General features: G+C 24.3%; 3 non-coding genes across 3 annotated transcripts; all 3 read right to left on the bottom strand.

Moving 5' to 3' along the window:
* Positions 1 to 4149: 4149 nt before the first annotated feature.
* On the bottom strand, positions 4150 to 4268 carry LOC123304245. The gene has a single exon (XR_006536281.1). It is a non-coding gene; the product is annotated as a 5S ribosomal RNA (ribosomal RNA).
* Positions 4269 to 10636: 6368 nt separating this feature from the next.
* LOC123304244 lies at positions 10637 to 10755 on the bottom strand. The gene has a single exon (XR_006536280.1). It is a non-coding gene; the product is annotated as a 5S ribosomal RNA (ribosomal RNA).
* Positions 10756 to 17121: 6366 nt separating this feature from the next.
* LOC123304241 lies at positions 17122 to 17240 on the bottom strand. The gene has a single exon (XR_006536277.1). It is a non-coding gene; the product is annotated as a 5S ribosomal RNA (ribosomal RNA).
* Between the last annotated feature and the right edge of the window lie 205 nt (positions 17241 to 17445).

Genomic DNA, 17445 nt, shown 5'->3' with positions numbered 1-17445 from the left:
AAATCTTATAAATTGAAATTTTATTAATATGTATCAAAAGAAGAGAGTAACGTATTGATATAATATCAAAGGATACTGATTATTTAAATAACGAATACGTCATATATTGTTTGTGTAACAAAGTTCACTTGGCCATCTAGTTGAAAATAACATTTTCAATAGAAAGTTTATATGCTTTTTTTTTTCTTTAATTATTAAAAAAATAAATTGAAATTTAATTCAATCAAATTTTATAATAATTTTTAAAAAATTTTTCCTTTTAAAAAATATTTTGTGATGTTGTGATAATATGTATTAATACAAGTGCATCCTGATACTTTTATCTCTAGTAAAGGTATGAGTATCATGAACAGTTTTGTTATCTAATGATATTATTTTGATAATATTTTGTGTATATTCTTATAATATTTTGTCTAAATATCATCATAATACAATATTATTTTGATAATATTTTATGAATATTCTTATAATATGTTACCTAAATGTCATCATAATATGATGAATTATTTCCATAATAACATATAAAAAAGAAAAAAAAAAAAAAGAATCATTAATTTATAATTATTTAAATTGATTCTTTAAAAAAATATTATAATATATTATTTATAAAAATAATTTTTACTCTTATTTTAAATAAATTTGTGGCCTTTTATTAAAAGGCCTATGATCGATGTATTATTATTATAAAAATTAATGCAATGTTTTTAATTTATGCTTTCTTTTCAGTTTTCTTTGGTAATAACACTGCTTGAATGTTTGGTAATACACCACCTTGAGCAATTGTTACACCAGATAATAATTTATTTAATTCTTCATCATTACGAATTGCCAATTGTAAATGACGTGGAATGATACGTGTTTTTTTGTTATCACGGGCAGCATTACCAGCTAACTCGAGAACTTCTGCAGCCAAATATTCCATAACAGCAGCCAAATATACTGGGGCACCAGCACCTACTCGTTCAGCATAATTTCCTTTTCGTAATAATCTGTGAATTCTTCCAACAGGAAATTGTAATCCTGCTCGGCTTGATCTTGACTTTGCCTTTCCCTTTACTTTACCACCTTTACCTCGTCCAGACATAGCGAATAAATTTATTTAATTAATATTTTTTTTTGTAAATATAATCACACAGATGTGTACGTTACGGGGATTGTAACATAAATGTTTAAAATGTTATTTGGGTATTTTAATTTATAATATTTATAAAATATAAAACTTTAAAAATAAACCAATCACCTTATAGTATTATTTTCAGCCAATCAGAGAGTAGTATTCATTTTTATTGTTATATCCATCTTCGCGTATATAATACGCTAGTTGTATACACGACACGCTCATACATATACTGACTGGTGTTCTGTAACTATCTGTGTATATTAATTGTTTGTAACAATGCCACCAAAAACAAGTGGAAAAGCAGCAAAAAAAGCTGGCAAAGCTCAAAATAATATATCAAAGAGTGATAAGAAAAAGAAGAGGAAGCGCAAGGAATCATATGCAATTTACATTTACAAAGTATTAAAACAAGTGCATCCTGATACTGGTATCTCTAGTAAAGCTATGAGTATCATGAACAGTTTTGTTAATGATATTTTTGAACGTATTGCTGCTGAAGCATCACGTTTAGCACATTATAATAAACGTTCAACAATCACAAGTCGGGAAATTCAAACCGCAGTTCGATTATTATTACCTGGTGAATTGGCAAAGCACGCTGTTAGTGAAGGTACTAAAGCTGTTACAAAATATACAAGTTCAAAATAAATAAATCGAAAATATTATTTAATTGATAACATAAAAATACATCAACATATAAAAATGGCTCTCTTTTTAAGAGAGCCATCAAATTTTTTAAATAAGAGTAAATTATTTTTATATATACAAAAAAATTAAATAAACAATTATTAATATCATATTTAATATAAAATTTTATATATTAATAGCTTGAATATATCTATTATTAGTATATCAATATTATTAATTTTAAATATAATAAAGGATATCGCGGAATATATATCGTAAATCAGTGTAATGCAAATGCATTACATTACCTTTATTATTTTCATTTTACATTTACTACTTGTTTATGTACGCTTATAATTATTAGAAAAATATTTTTAATAATTTTAAAAAATAAATGAAATAATAAAAATTTAATAATAAATTATTTATTGAAAGTATAAAAAATGGTATAGCAAAATCTTTATTTTCTTTGATTAAGGCGAAATGTTTTATTAGTTATAAATTCGATAATCTCCTATCGATACTTGTTACTCTTAACTTGTATATATAAAAAATATAATAGTATATTAATTTATAATAAAATTTTTTCAAAAATTCAATAAGTTATTGTAAAATAAAATAGATAATATACAAATTATAATTTATTATTGCAGATATATTACAATAAAAAAAAAAAATAAAAATATTTGGTAATGTATGTTATAAACAAAATAATTTGTTGTAAACAAATTATATAATATGTTATATTTATTAACAAATTTATTTACTCTTATATAAATAAAATTAGTGGCTTCCCAAAAAGGAAAGCCTGTTTAAATTTATCGGATGTATTAAATATTCTTTAATAAATTTACTAAATATTTTAAGTAAATTATTATATTTTCTTAACCTCCAAAACCATACAAAGTACGACCTTGTCGTTTTAATGCATATACAACATCCATAGCTGTAACTGTTTTACGTTTTGCGTGTTCAGTATATGTAACAGCATCCCGAATAACATTTTCAAGGAATACTTTAAGTACACCACGTGTTTCTTCATAAATTAAACCAGAGATACGTTTTACTCCACCTCGTCGTGCTAAACGACGAATTGCAGGTTTTGTAATACCTTGGATATTATCACGCAAAACTTTTCTATGACGTTTTGCACCCCCTTTTCCAAGACCCTTTCCACCTTTTCCTCTGCCAGTCATTTTAATAAAAAATTATTTACAATATTTTAACGAACGGATAACACGTGTGTTAACCTCACAAGTATTGTAATGTATGTGAGCGCCGGTACAATTGTGCCTTTTTATATAAAGCATTAAAGATTTTTTAAGCCACGCCTATACAATTTGATTAGTCCATACTCTGATAGCTATCCAATAGGATATGACAACAAAAATTTTGAAATTTCATATAAATATAAATACAACACATTTATTTCGCATTTAAACATTTGACTTTGTAGTATCAAATTGTCGAATATAATTTTTAAAATTGTGTGTTTTTTTGTAAAAACATTATTATTTGAAAATGGCTAGAACCAAGCAAACTGCACGTAAATCAACTGGTGGTAAAGCACCAAGAAAACAATTAGCAACGAAAGCTGCACGTAAAAGTGCACCAGCAACTGGTGGAGTAAAAAAACCACACAGATATCGTCCTGGTACAGTAGCTTTACGAGAAATTCGTCGTTATCAAAAAAGTACTGAATTGTTAATTCGTAAATTACCATTCCAACGTTTAGTACGTGAAATTGCACAAGATTTTAAAACCGATTTACGTTTTCAAAGTTCAGCTGTTATGGCATTACAAGAAGCTAGTGAAGCCTATTTAGTAGGTTTATTTGAAGATACCAATTTATGCGCAATTCATGCAAAGCGTGTTACAATTATGCCTAAGGATATACAATTGGCAAGACGTATTCGTGGAGAACGTGCATAAGCGTTTTAAATGACAATTTAAAAAAAAAAAAACAAATAAGAAATATTTTCGGTCCTATATATAGGACCAACATATATTATTAAATAAGAGTATATTATTTTTATTAAAATATATATATATATATATATATATATATATATATATATATATATATATATATAATATAAATTATTGAAATAAAATTAAACATTATTAAAATTTTGTTATAATTATAAGCGATTGCTATTTCTAAAAATAAATAAATTTCATAAAATTTATATTATTTTATATTCATTTGAAATATTAAAAAAACTTCTCGCTTTAAAGTAACCATGATATGAGTTATAAATGCAATAAAATTTTATACAAAAAATAATATTTATTTGTTGATGAATAATATAAAAGGTTTACATTTCTAAATAACATATATTTATATATGGTGTGTAAAAAAAAAGAAAAGAAGAAAAATAATTTATATTTTTAATATAAAAAGGCAACCGCACACAGTGTTCCCAAGCGGTCACCCATCCAAGTACTGACTGTGCCCAATGTTGCTTAACTTCGGTGATCGGACGAGAACCGGTGTTTTCAACGTGGTATGGCTGTTGCCAGTAATAAATGAAAATTTTTACAAATATATATTTTTCATAAATATCATTAATATTAAAGTATATTATTAAAATTTTCAATGAAGTAATCAATTTAAATATATACTTATTTATTATACCATATATTTTAAATAAAAATGCAACCGCACACAGTATTCTCAAGTGGCCACCCATCCGTGGTACTGACTGTGGCAAATGTTTCTAAACTATTATTTTATAAAATATTTATACAAAAAATAATTTACTCTTATCAAATATTAATTTGTGGCCTGTATTAAGGCCTATGTTATTTTCATTTTTTAGCAAAAATAATGAAATATTTCAATATATTATTAAAGTAACAGATCATTTCTTTTTTGGTGCTGCTTTTTTAATTTTTGTAGGAGATGATTTGGCAACAGAAGCTTTCTTAGCTTTTGGTGCTTTCGGTTTACGAGCAGGGCTACTTTTGGCAGCGGATTTTGTACTTTTTGCTGGTTTTGCTTTAACTGGTGCTTTTTTTGATGCCGCTGATGATTTTGCAGTAACTTTTTTAGCAGCAGTTGATGATGATGGAGTCGCTTTTTTTGCTTTAGGCTTTTTGGCTGCCAATGATGTAGTTGTGGCTTTCTTTTCTTTTGGTGCCCGTTTACTTTTAGCACTCTTTGCTGAACCTTTTGCTCCACTTTCTTTTTTGGATACTTTTGATTTAGCTGAAGAATTAGATGAAGCGGAAGCAGCCAATTTGAATGAACCAGATGCACCTTTACCTTTAGTTTGTACCAAGGCTCCCTCAGTTACAGCAGCTTTTAAATATTTTTTAATAAATGGTGAAATTTTATCAGAATCCACTTTATAATTTGCAGCTAAATATTTTTTAATTGCTTGTAATGATGAACCACCACGTTCTTTTAAATTTTTAATTGCGTTAACAACCATTTCTGATGTACGTGGATGTGTTGGTTTTGAATGTTGTTTTGTACGTTTAGCACCAGAAGCTGTTGCTTTTTTTGTTGGTGTTGTAGAAGCAGCAGTAACCGCAGTTGCTGCAACAGCTGTAGAATTTTCTTCGGCCATATTTTTTACTTTATAAAAATAATGTATTTATTATAAATATTTAAATGATAAAATATAATAATTCTATCAAATAAAAAATAAAGGTTTTCAATTATATCATTATTCACAATAATATAAGTCCCTATGTAAGTCAAAGTACCATGTAGAAAACACATAAAAATTAAATAGTATTTCTAATTTACTGTCGTAGTAAACATGATTTATTTTTTCAATTTCTATAATATATAAAATAATAAATTATAAATTTAATAATAATATTTATTTTATAAATTAAAATATATTTAATTTTTTTATTAACAATTATTAATAAACATAGTTTAATATTAATTATTTCAATCATACAAAACAATAATATTTTTAAGGTAAACTTAAAAAGTATATATTTTTATTTTTTATTTAATATCGATTTATTATAAATTATTAGTATATAAATAATTAAAAAATTTAATATATAAATATATATATTATAGTATAAGATTTCATTTTTAGAAAAACTTTTTTTGTCAATAATGAAAACGTATTATTATGAAATGTGTTAATCGAACATTGACAAAATATATTTCATTAGAAAATACTTTTATTTATGCATTAATATCAATAATTAACTATTAAATTAATTTTTTCATAATTATATAAAGAAATTTTATACTGATATAAGTATTTATATATTATAATATTTATTTTAAATATAAAAAAATTTATGACAAAATATATTATTAGAGTATTTGTTGAGATTAATATAAGATTATTTTAAATAAGAATTAATTTATATAATTATTAAAATATTATTAATTTTATGTTATGTAATTTTAATAAAAATAAATAATAATAATAAATATAAAAATTTTTTAACAATTTAAATTTTATATGATCTAAATAATTTTGTTAAGTACGATATGAGAAATCATTGTAAGCTTCGTTAAGAAACTTTGTAATATAAAATAATAATAATAATATTAAATATATAAATAAATAAAATAAATTTGATACATATTTTTGGTTCATTCTGTGTATAAATCAAAGGATACCGAATAATTGGTAACGGATGCGATATATTATAGTATCGAGTATTAAAACATAATATATAAATTTATCTTGTTATTCAAATTTTTTGTTACTTAACTTATGTATTTAGAAAATTTATAATATTATTTATATAATTGACATAAAATCTTATAAATTGAAATTTTATTAATATGTATCAAAAGAAGAGAGTAACGTATTGATATAATATCAAAGGATACTGATTATTTAAATAACGAATACGTCATATATTGTTTGTGTAACAAAGTTCACTTGGCCATCTAGTTGAAAATAACATTTTCAATAGAAAGTTTATATGCTTTTTTTTTTCTTTAATTATTAAAAAAATAAATTGAAATTTAATTCAATCAAATTTTATAATAATTTTTAAAAAATTTTTCCTTTTAAAAAATATTTTGTGATGTTGTGATAATATGTATTAATACAAGTGCATCCTGATACTTTTATCTCTAGTAAAGGTATGAGTATCATGAACAGTTTTGTTATCTAATGATATTATTTTGATAATATTTTGTGTATATTCTTATAATATTTTGTCTAAATATCATCATAATACAATATTATTTTGATAATATTTTATGAATATTCTTATAATATGTTACCTAAATGTCATCATAATATGATGAATTATTTCCATAATAACATATAAAAAAGAAAAAAAAAAAAAAGAATCATTAATTTATAATTATTTAAATTGATTCTTTAAAAAAATATTATAATATATTATTTATAAAAATAATTTTTACTCTTATTTTAAATAAATTTGTGGCCTTTTATTAAAAGGCCTATGATCGATGTATTATTATTATAAAAATTAATGCAATGTTTTTAATTTATGCTTTCTTTTCAGTTTTCTTTGGTAATAACACTGCTTGAATGTTTGGTAATACACCACCTTGAGCAATTGTTACACCAGATAATAATTTATTTAATTCTTCATCATTACGAATTGCCAATTGTAAATGACGTGGAATGATACGTGTTTTTTTGTTATCACGGGCAGCATTACCAGCTAACTCGAGAACTTCTGCAGCCAAATATTCCATAACAGCAGCCAAATATACTGGGGCACCAGCACCTACTCGTTCAGCATAATTTCCTTTTCGTAATAATCTGTGAATTCTTCCAACAGGAAATTGTAATCCTGCTCGGCTTGATCTTGACTTTGCCTTTCCCTTTACTTTACCACCTTTACCTCGTCCAGACATAGCGAATAAATTTATTTAATTAATATTTTTTTTTGTAAATATAATCACACAGATGTGTACGTTACGGGGATTGTAACATAAATGTTTAAAATGTTATTTGGGTATTTTAATTTATAATATTTATAAAATATAAAACTTTAAAAATAAACCAATCACCTTATAGTATTATTTTCAGCCAATCAGAGAGTAGTATTCATTTTTATTGTTATATCCATCTTCGCGTATATAATACGCTAGTTGTATACACGACACGCTCATACATATACTGACTGGTGTTCTGTAACTATCTGTGTATATTAATTGTTTGTAACAATGCCACCAAAAACAAGTGGAAAAGCAGCAAAAAAAGCTGGCAAAGCTCAAAAAAATATATCAAAGAGTGATAAGAAAAAGAAGAGGAAGCGCAAGGAATCATATGCAATTTACATTTACAAAGTATTAAAACAAGTGCATCCTGATACTGGTATCTCTAGTAAAGCTATGAGTATCATGAACAGTTTTGTTAATGATATTTTTGAACGTATTGCTGCTGAAGCATCACGTTTAGCACATTATAATAAACGTTCAACAATCACAAGTCGGGAAATTCAAACCGCAGTTCGATTATTATTACCTGGTGAATTGGCAAAGCACGCTGTTAGTGAAGGTACTAAAGCTGTTACAAAATATACAAGTTCAAAATAAATAAATCGAAAATATTATTTAATTGATAACATAAAAATACATCAACATATAAAAACGGCTCTCTTTTTAAGAGAGCCATCAAATTTTTTAAATAAGAGTAAATTATTTTTATATATACAAAAAAATTAAATAAACAATTATTAATATCATATTTAATATAAAATTTTATATATTAATAGCTTGAATATATCTATTATTAGTATATCAATATTATTAATTTTAAATATAATAAAGGATATCGCGGAATATATATCGTAAATCAGTGTAATGCAAATGCATTACATTACCTTTATTATTTTCATTTTACATTTACTACTTGTTTATGTACGCTTATAATTATTAGAAAAATATTTTTAATAATTTTAAAAAATAAATGAAATAATAAAAATTTAATAATAAATTATTTATTGAAAGTATAAAAAATGGTATAGCAAAATCTTTATTTTCTTTGATTAAGGCGAAATGTTTTATTAGTTATAAATTCGATAATCTCCTATCGATACTTGTTACTCTTAACTTGTATATATAAAAAATATAATAGTATATTAATTTATAATAAAATTTTTTCAAAAATTCAATAAGTTATTGTAAAATAAAATAGATAATATACAAATTATAATTTATTATTGCAGATATATTACAATAAAAAAAAAAAAAAAAAATATTTGGTAATGTATGTTATAAACAAAATAATTTGTTGTAAACAAATTATATAATATGTTATATTTATTAACAAATTTATTTACTCTTATATAAATAAAATTAGTGGCTTCCCAAAAAGGAAAGCCTGTTTAAATTTATCGGATGTATTAAATATTCTTTAATAAATTTACTAAATATTTTAAGTAAATTATTATATTTTCTTAACCTCCAAAACCATACAAAGTACGACCTTGTCGTTTTAATGCATATACAACATCCATAGCTGTAACTGTTTTACGTTTTGCGTGTTCAGTATATGTAACAGCATCCCGAATAACATTTTCAAGGAATACTTTAAGTACACCACGTGTTTCTTCATAAATTAAACCAGAGATACGTTTTACTCCACCTCGTCGTGCTAAACGACGAATTGCAGGTTTTGTAATACCTTGGATATTATCACGCAAAACTTTTCTATGACGTTTTGCACCCCCTTTTCCAAGACCCTTTCCACCTTTTCCTCTGCCAGTCATTTTAATAAAAAATTATTTACAATATTTTAACGAACGGATAACACGTGTGTTAACCTCACAAGTATTGTAATGTATGTGAGCGCCGGTACAATTGTGCCTTTTTATATAAAGCATTAAAGATTTTTTAAGCCACGCCTATACAATTTGATTAGTCCATACTCTGATAGCTATCCAATAGGATATGACAACAAAAATTTTGAAATTTCATATAAATATAAATACAACACATTTATTTCGCATTTAAACATTTGACTTTGTAGTATCAAATTGTCGAATATAATTTTTAAAATTGTGTGTTTTTTTGTAAAAACATTATTATTTGAAAATGGCTAGAACCAAGCAAACTGCACGTAAATCAACTGGTGGTAAAGCACCAAGAAAACAATTAGCAACGAAAGCTGCACGTAAAAGTGCACCAGCAACTGGTGGAGTAAAAAAACCACACAGATATCGTCCTGGTACAGTAGCTTTACGAGAAATTCGTCGTTATCAAAAAAGTACTGAATTGTTAATTCGTAAATTACCATTCCAACGTTTAGTACGTGAAATTGCACAAGATTTTAAAACCGATTTACGTTTTCAAAGTTCAGCTGTTATGGCATTACAAGAAGCTAGTGAAGCCTATTTAGTAGGTTTATTTGAAGATACCAATTTATGCGCAATTCATGCAAAGCGTGTTACAATTATGCCTAAGGATATACAATTGGCAAGACGTATTCGTGGAGAACGTGCATAAGCGTTTTAAATGACAATTTAAAAAAAAAAAAACAAATAAGAAATATTTTCGGTCCTATATATAGGACCAACATATATTATTAAATAAGAGTATATTATTTTTATTAAAAAATATATATATATATATATATATATATATATATATATATATATATATAAATATAAATTATTGAAATAAAATTAAACATTATTAAAATTTTGTTATAATTATAAGCGATAGCTATTTCTAAAAATAAATAAATTTCATAAAATTTATATTATTTTATATTCATTTGAAATATTAAAAAAACTTCTCGCTTTAAAGTAACCATGATATGAGTTATAAATGCAATAAAATTTTATACAAAAAATAATATTTATTTGTTGATGAATAATATAAAAGGTTTACATTTCTAAATAACATATATTTATATATGGTGTGTAAAAAAAAAGAAAAGAAGAAAAATAATTTATATTTTTAATATAAAAAGGCAACCGCACACAGTGTTCCCAAGCGGTCACCCATCCAAGTACTGACTGTGCCCAATGTTGCTTAACTTCGGTGATCGGACGAGAACCGGTGTTTTCAACGTGGTATGGCTGTTGCCAGTAATAAATGAAAATTTTTACAAATATATATTTTTCATAAATATCATTAATATTAAAGTATATTATTAAAATTTTCAATGAAGTAATCAATTTAAATATATACTTATTTATTATACCATATATTTTAAATAAAAATGCAACCGCACACAGTATTCTCAAGTGGCCACCCATCCGTGGTACTGACTGTGGCAAATGTTTCTAAACTATTATTTTATAAAATATTTATACAAAAAATAATTTACTCTTATCAAATATTAATTTGTGGCCTGTATTAAGGCCTATGTTATTTTCATTTTTTAGCAAAAATAATGAAATATTTCAATATATTATTAAAGTAACAGATCATTTCTTTTTTGGTGCTGCTTTTTTAATTTTTGTAGGAGATGATTTGGCAACAGAAGCTTTCTTAGCTTTTGGTGCTTTCGGTTTACGAGCAGGGCTACTTTTGGCAGCGGATTTTGTACTTTTTGCTGGTTTTGCTTTAACTGGTGCTTTTTTTGATGCCGCTGATGATTTTGCAGTAACTTTTTTAGCAGCAGTTGATGATGATGGAGTCGCTTTTTTTGCTTTAGGCTTTTTGGCTGCCAATGATGTAGTTGTGGCTTTCTTTTCTTTTGGTGCCCGTTTACTTTTAGCACTCTTTGCTGAACCTTTTGCTCCACTTTCTTTTTTGGATACTTTTGATTTAGCTGAAGAATTAGATGAAGCGGAAGCAGCCAATTTGAATGAACCAGATGCACCTTTACCTTTAGTTTGTACCAAGGCTCCCTCAGTTACAGCAGCTTTTAAATATTTTTTAATAAATGGTGAAATTTTATCAGAATCCACTTTATAATTTGCAGCTAAATATTTTTTAATTGCTTGTAATGATGAACCACCACGTTCTTTTAAATTTTTAATTGCGTTAACAACCATTTCTGATGTACGTGGATGTGTTGGTTTTGAATGTTGTTTTGTACGTTTAGCACCAGAAGCTGTTGCTTTTTTTGTTGGTGTTGTAGAAGCAGCAGTAACCGCAGTTGCTGCAACAGCTGTAGAATTTTCTTCGGCCATATTTTTTACTTTATAAAAATAATGTATTTATTATAAATATTTAAATGATAAAATATAATAATTCTATCAAATAAAAAATAAAGGTTTTCAATTATATCATTATTCACAATAATATAAGTCCCTATGTAAGTCAAAGTACCATGTAGAAAACACATAAAAATTAAATAGTATTTCTAATTTACTGTCGTAGTAAACATGATTTATTTTTTCAATTTCTATAATATATAAAATAATAAATTATAAATTTAATAATAATATTTATTTTATAAATTAAAATATATTTAATTTTTTTATTAACAATTATTAATAAACATAGTTTAATATTAATTATTTCAATCATACAAAACAATAATATTTTTAAGGTAAACTTAAAAAGTATATATTTTTATTTTTTATTTAATATCGATTTATTATAAATTATTAGTATATAAATAATTAAAAAATTTAATATATAAATATATATATTATAGTATAAGATTTCATTTTTAGAAAAACTTTTTTTGTCAATAATGAAAACGTATTATTATGAAATGTGTTAATCGAACATTGACAAAATATATTTCATTAGAAAATACTTTTATTTATGCATTAATATCAATAATTAACTATTAAATTAATTTTTTCATAATTATATAAAGAAATTTTATACTGATATAAGTATTTATATATTATAATATTTATTTTAAATATAAAAAAATTTATGACAAAATATATTATTAGAGTATTTGTTGAGATTAATATAAGATTATTTTAAATAAGAATTAATTTATATAATTATTAAAATATTATTAATTTTATGTTATGTAATTTTAATAAAAATAAATAATAATAATAAATATAAAAATTTTTTAACAATTTAAATTTTATATGATCTAAATAATTTTGTTAAGTACGATATGAGAAATCATTGTAAGCTTCGTTAAGAAACTTTGTAATATAAAATAATAATAATAATATTAAATATATAAATAAATAAAATAAATTTGATACATATTTTTGGTTCATTCTGTGTATAAATCAAAGGATACCGAATAATTGGTAACGGATGCGATATATTATAGTATCGAGTATTAAAACATAATATATAAATTTATCTTGTTATTCAAATTTTTTGTTACTTAACTTATGTATTTAGAAAATTTATAATATTATTTATATAATTGACATAAAATCTTATAAATTGAAATTTTATTAATATGTATCAAAAGAAGAGAGTAACGTATTGATATAATATCAAAGGATACTGATTATTTAAATAACGAATACGTCATATATTGTTTGTGTAACAAAGTTCACTTGGCCATCTAGTTGAAAATAACATTTTCAATAGAAAGTTTATATGCTTTTTTTTTTCTTTAATTATTAAAAAAATAAATTGAAATTTAATTCAATCAAATTTTATAATAATTTTTTAAAAATTTTTCCTTTTAAAAAATATTTTGTGATGTTGTGATAATATGTATTAATACAAGTGCATCCTGATACTTTTATCTCTAGTAAAGGTATGAGTATCATGAACAGTTTTGTTATCTAATGATATTATTTTGATAATATTTTGTGTATATTCTTATAATATTTTGTCTAAATATCATCATAATACAATATTATTTTGATAATATTTTATGAATATTCTTATAATATGTTACCTAAATGTCATCATAATATGATGAATTATTTCCATAATAACATATAAAAAAAAAAAAAAAAAAAAAGAATCATTAATTTATAATTATTTAAATTGATTCTTTAAAAAAATATTATAATATATTATTTATAAAAATAATTTTTACTCTTATTTTAAATAAATTTGTGGCCTTTTATTAAAAGGCCTATGATCGATGTATTATTATTATAAAAATTAATGCAATGTTTTTAATTTATGCTTTCTTTTCAGTTTTCTTTGGTAATAACACTGCTTGAATGTTTGGTAATACACCACCTTGAGCAATTGTTACACCAGATAATAATTTATTTAATTCTTCATCATTACGAATTGCCAATTGTAAATGACGTGGAATGATACGTGTTTTTTTGTTATCACGGGCAGCATTACCAGCTAACTCGAGAACTTCTGCAGCCAAATATTCCATAACAGCAGCCAAATATACTGGGGCACCAGCACCTACTCGTTCAGCATAATTTCCTTTTCGTAATAATCTGTGAATTCTTCCAACAGGAAATTGTAATCCTGCTCGGCTTGATCTTGACTTTGCCTTTCCCTTTACTTTACCACCTTTACCTCGTCCAGACATAGCGAATAAATTTATTTAATTAATATTTTTTTTTGTAAATATAATCACACAGATGTGTACGTTACGGGGATTGTAACATAAATGTTTAAAATGTTATTTGGGTATTTTAATTTATAATATTTATAAAATATAAAACTTTAAAAATAAACCAATCACCTTATAGTATTATTTTCAGCCAATCAGAGAGTAGTATTCATTTTTATTGTTATATCCATCTTCGCGTATATAATACGCTAGTTGTATACACGACACGCTCATACATATACTGACTGGTGTTCTGTAACTATCTGTGTATATTAATTGTTTGTAACAATGCCACCAAAAACAAGTGGAAAAGCAGCAAAAAAAGCTGGCAAAGCTCAAAAAAATATATCAAAGAGTGATAAGAAAAAGAAGAGGAAGCGCAAGGAATCATATGCAATTTACATTTACAAAGTATTAAAACAAGTGCATCCTGATACTGGTATCTCTAGTAAAGCTATGAGTATCATGAACAGTTTTGTTAATGATATTTTTGAACGTATTGCTGCTGAAGCATCACGTTTAGCACATTATAATAAACGTTCAACAATCACAAGTCGGGAAATTCAAACCGCAGTTCGATTATTATTACCTGGTGAATTGGCAAAGCACGCTGTTAGTGAAGGTACTAAAGCTGTTACAAAATATACAAGTTCAAAATAAATAAATCGAAAATATTATTTAATTGATAACATAAAAATACATCAACATATAAAAACGGCTCTCTTTTTAAGAGAGCCATCAAATTTTTTAAATAAGAGTAAATTATTTTTATATATACAAAAAAATTAAATAAACAATTATTAATATCATATTTAATATAAAATTTTATATATTAATAGCTTGAATATATCTATTATTAGTATATCAATATTATTAATTTTAAATATAATAAAGGATATCGCGGAATATATATCGTAAATCAGTGTAATGCAAATGCATTACATTACCTTTATTATTTTCATTTTACATTTACTACTTGTTTATGTACGCTTATAATTATTAGAAAAATATTTTTAATAATTTTAAAAAATAAATGAAATAATAAAAATTTAATAATAAATTATTTATTGAAAGTATAAAAAATGGTATAGCAAAATCTTTATTTTCTTTGATTAAGGCGAAATGTTTTATTAGTTATAAATTCGATAATCTCCTATCGATACTTGTTACTCTTAACTTGTATATATAAAAAATATAATAGTATATTAATTTATAATAAAATTTTTTCAAAAATTCAATAAGTTATTGTAAAATAAAATAGATAATATACAAATTATAATTTATTATTGCAGATATATTACAATAAAAAAAAAAAATAAAAATATTTGGTAATGTATGTTATAAACAAAATAATTTGTTGTAAACAAATTATATAATATGTTATATTTATTAACAAATTTATTTACTCTTATATAAATAAAATTAGTGGCTTCCCAAAAAGGAAAGCCTGTTTAAATTTATCGGATGTATTAAATATTCTTTAATAAATTTACTAAATATTTTAAGTAAATTATTATATTTTCTTAACCTCCAAAACCATACAAAGTACGACCTTGTCGTTTTAATGCATATACAACATCCATAGCTGTAACTGTTTTACGTTTTGCGTGTTCAGTATATGTAACAGCATCCCGAATAACATTTTCAAGGAATACTTTAAGTACACCACGTGTTTCTTCATAAATTAAACCAGAGATACGTTTTACTCCACCTCGTCGTGCTAAACGACGAATTGCAGGTTTTGTAATACCTTGGATATTATCACGCAAAACTTTTCTATGACGTTTTGCACCCCCTTTTCCAAGACCCTTTCCACCTTTTCCTCTGCCAGTCATTTTAATAAAAAATTATTTACAATATTTTAACGAACGGATAACACGTGTGTTAACCTCACAAGTATTGTAATGTATGTGAGCGCCGGTACAATTGTGCCTTTTTATATAAAGCATTAAAGATTTTTTAAGCCACGCCTATACAATTTGATTAGTCCATACTCTGATAGCTATCCAATAGGATATGACAACAAAAATTTTGAAATTTCATATAAATATAAATACAACACATTTATTTCGCATTTAAACATTTGACTTTGTAGTATCAAATTGTCGAATATAATTTTTAAAATTGTGTGTTTTTTTGTAAAAACATTATTATTTGAAAATGGCTAGAACCAAGCAAACTGCACGTAAATCAACTGGTGGTAAAGCACCAAGAAAACAATTAGCAACGAAAGCTGCACGTAAAAGTGCACCAGCAACTGGTGGAGTAAAAAAACCACACAGATATCGTCCTGGTACAGTAGCTTTACGAGAAATTCGTCGTTATCAAAAAAGTACTGAATTGTTAATTCGTAAATTACCATTCCAACGTTTAGTACGTGAAATTGCACAAGATTTTAAAACCGATTTACGTTTTCAAAGTTCAGCTGTTATGGCATTACAAGAAGCTAGTGAAGCCTATTTAGTAGGTTTATTTGAAGATACCAATTTATGCGCAATTCATGCAAAGCGTGTTACAATTATGCCTAAGGATATACAATTGGCAAGACGTATTCGTGGAGAACGTGCATAAGCGTTTTAAATGACAATTTAAAAAAAAAAAAACAAATAAGAAATATTTTCGGTCCTATATATAGGACCAACATATATTATTAAATAAGAGTATATTATTTTTATAAAAAAATATATATATATATATATATATATATATATATATATATATATATAAATATAAATTATTGAAATAAAATTAAACATTATTAAAATTTTGTTATAATTATAAGCGATTGCTATTTCTAAAAATAAATAAATTTCATAAAATTTATATTATTTTATATTCATTTGAAATATTAAAAAAACTTCTCGCTTTAAAGTAACCATGATATGAGTTATAAATGCAATAAAATTTTATACAAAAAATAATATTTATTTGTTGATGAATAATATAAAAGGTTTACATTTCTAAATAACATATATTTATATATGGTGTGTAAAAAAAAAGAAAAGAAGAAAAATAATTTATATTTTTAATATAAAAAGGCAACCGCACACAGTGTTCCCAAGCGGTCACCCATCCAAGTACTGACTGTGCCCAATGTTGCTTAACTTCGGTGATCGGACGAGAACCGGTGTTTTCAACGTGGTATGGCTGTTGCCAGTAATAAATGAAAATTTTTACAAATATATATTTTTCATAAATATCATTAATATTAAAGTATATTATTAAAATTTTCAATGAAGTAATCAATTTAAATATATACTTATTTATTATACCATATATTTTAAATAAAAATGCAACCGCACACAGTATTCTCAAGTGGCCACCCATCCGTGGTACTGACTGTGGCAAATGTTTCTAAAC

Source organism: Chrysoperla carnea (assembly GCF_905475395.1).
Source record: "Chrysoperla carnea chromosome X unlocalized genomic scaffold, inChrCarn1.1 SUPER_X_unloc_33, whole genome shotgun sequence".
NCBI lineage: Eukaryota > Metazoa > Arthropoda > Insecta > Neuroptera > Chrysopidae > Chrysoperla > Chrysoperla carnea.
The sequence above is the reverse complement of the archived record's forward strand: the minus strand, read 5'-3'. Positions and strand labels throughout refer to the sequence as shown.